Genomic DNA, 3,475 nt, shown 5'->3' with positions numbered 1-3,475 from the left:
GTCGTTCACTTGGGAGTAACCCAGATGACCCTCCTCTTTAGTCTCCAGTACAGCCTCGAGAAATCGCCTGTATTGCAATGTTTGTTTGCGATATATTGATATTTAATCTTTGTTAATAATATAAATTTAAAAATATAAATTAAATATAAATAAATAAAAAAACATCATATCCGATCAAGGCGAATATGATGTTTTCTATTTATTTTATCTTCATACCTAATGATACTTTTTGTGAATTTATACAATTTCCAGTTCAAGCAAATTGTACGCTAATTATTTGTCGATCTTAAAATACAATTCTAGATTGAAACCAGAGTAGTAATTAATATAAATTAAGTTTTATATAAAAATATTTCTCTCTCAAAAAATACAGACTATAACATTGAAGCTTTCCTTCTTTTGTAGAAATTTATAAAAAAATTAGATTAAAGATTTTGAATACATATATTGTCTATTCCCAATGAGCATTATGTTATCAAAAAAAATTCTTCAAAAGCTCATATTTGAAAATAAAATGTCTGACAATACTTTTGAAAATAACAGTGATATCAAGTTGTCTAGTGCATCGATTTTATAGGAAAAAAGATATTATTTAAATAACATCTAAAAGAATTCCTAAATCTAAGAAATAGATATTAAGAAGATAGAGATAGCTATATTAAAGAAACTTGCCTTGAAAAATGACATTTGAATCACAGATTTAAATAAATAATAAATTCATGAATTTAAATTTATGAAATTTATGAATTTATTTATAAATTTTTGGATAAAACCAAACAAAATTATGCTGTCGAAAAGTTTGATTTGCTTTTCTGTTTCTGCACTCACTGAACTGGTGATATACACACATGTACAAGTGAAATAAATATTGTACATAATAAATATGTTTATAAATATGTTATACTTAGAAAATATACTTAGAAGACATCTTACAGAACGATGACTTTTTTATATCATTCTAAGAGATTTTAAAGAAATTCTTAAGAAGTCATCCTAAAATCCATCTTAAAGAATTTTTTCTAGCTCTCAATAAATGTTAACTGGATTTAATTATTCAAATTATAATCAAAAACTATAATTTACAGTAATACTGTAATATTCTTCGCATTTTTAAGTCAGCGGCACACGATATTTTTTTTCTTCTGGATTGCTAGAATTTTATCACCGAATTGGCTGCGGTGCTGACAGTGCCATCATTACAGCCAATATGGTAGCAAAAATCTAATCCAGCTAGCAACCCAATAGGAAAAAAAGCATTGTTGCCGGCTTTACTATTAAATATTTCTCATTTTTAGTGATTATTTTTATAATAAAATAATGAGTAAAAAAAGAGAAAATTGAAACTGCCTAGATAAACTTAAAATGATATTAATAAAAAAATTTATAGTATTATAATAAAAATTTAGCCTATAATTTAGAGTATTTATATAATGTGCTGTTTAATTCTTTTCTTGCCATTTATCTTGCTTTTTTGCTTTTTATATATTTATTTTTCATCTTCTGAGATAAAAATTTCAAAAATAAACTTAACGATAAAACGATTGCAAAAATGAATAGTAAGAAGATAAAACACAAGAAACAAAAAATATAACACAAGAAATATAATCACTAAATACATGTAATAAATAATTAATTAAAAGTTAACACAATGTGAGTAGATTTAAGTTTTATGAAATCAATGAAATTATAATAATTCCAATAAGAGTCGACACTAAATGAACATGTGTATAAGTGCGTTTATTATATAAGCAAATGGCAAATGGTAAAATCATTTACTTCTATGTTACTTATGTAATAAATGCATTCATGTACGTATTCATCTACAGGTGTTGGCTTCTATTGGCATTATTACAATTTCATGATTTCAATAATTAATACTTTCTAATATTGTATCAAATATGATTAATAAATCAGTAACAACAATGATATATATTTTTTTATGCCATCAAAAATATCCTAAAAAATCTGCTGTAAAAATAAAGACTGTTCTTGTATATTAAGATACATTTATTACACATTCTCTCTCTCTCTCTCTCTCACTCTCTATCTATCTATCTATCTATCTATCTATCTATCTATCTACCTATCTATCTATCTATCTATCTATCTATCTATCTATCTATCTATCTATCTATCTATCTCTTTACAAAACAGACAAACAAAAAACAACACAATACAACACACACAAAAACAAAAATACGTTCTTTAAATATGTTGTTGTCCAACAGAAACATAATGTAACACAGTGATCATTTCAGCTGCGTATTCATCATTAATAAATACAAGGCTTTAATGATTTATTGTGTCATTTATATATTTGTGTATCCATAATTGAATTACATTTTCTCAGAATTTAAACAAAGTAGGCCAAAAAATTTGTAATAATTAAAAAATATCTCTAAATCCTTTATCACCGACTTAACAATGAAAATTAATTAAAAAATAAAATTATATTAATTATTTCTAAATAATTTTGTAAAAAATATTAATTTCAAATTTGCAAAGAAATTATTATTATATTAAAAGCAACGCGTCAAAAATAAATGTTGTGACTAGACATATAACAATAAACTACAATTATAGATTGAGTCTCATCATGTAAAATATTATACTAGTTATAAGTGTAATTGTTCTGATAGCGATTATTATTCATGCGATAAAAAGATGAAGACATAAAAAGAAGACGTATTACGATTTAAGCAGAACAAATCATCATAACATCGAACTGAGGTCAAAATTATTAAAAGTCAGTAATTACGAGATTGAAAAGTAAGTTTTATTTTAACATAATTTTGATGTTATCACACACACACACACACACACACACACACACACACACACACACGATTTTTGTTCCACTTCTCACATTCATTTTTTTCTTTTAAGTAACTCGAGTCCATATTTTAAATTAAATAAAATGCCTTATTAAAGTGTGATAATTTGCATATAATAGCTTTATACGTCTATAGATCGATCATAAATAAAGGAAATAAGAAAAAAGGAAATGTATTACTTATATGCTAGATAAGCCAGATTGCATAAACTACAAACCAATAAAACAGCAAACGGATAGTCTTACTAATTATTATCATCGAACTCGAATCTAGGTACCAGAAACGCGATAGTCATATGACGCAATAGTACTTATGACGAAACAACTGGTATTTTTGCAGCGAAAATATCAATGCAAACAGTGTACTTAAAATTTTCTTATCCCTACATTTCAAACTAAAAATCTGTTTCTGACGTTTTTTAATTTTAAGTATCAGCTTTGAATCTTCGCATTTTTATGATAAATACAAATAAATATTTAATATATGCGCATATTAATTTTCTTACAAATTTATCATTGATAATATTAAGTAACATTAGTGATTAATTTAAATTATAAAGATTAACTGAAACTACACTAAAAAAATGTTGAAATTAAACTAACTATGTACTTTCAAAGAAATAATAATTTATCTCATATTGA

The sequence above is a fragment of the Acromyrmex echinatior genome, chromosome 1 (assembly GCF_024713525.1).
Source record: "Acromyrmex echinatior isolate Ae372 chromosome 1, ASM2471352v2, whole genome shotgun sequence".
In the NCBI taxonomy this organism is placed as follows: Eukaryota; Metazoa; Arthropoda; class Insecta; order Hymenoptera; family Formicidae; genus Acromyrmex; species Acromyrmex echinatior.
The sequence above is the reverse complement of the archived record's forward strand: the minus strand, read 5'-3'. Positions refer to the sequence as shown.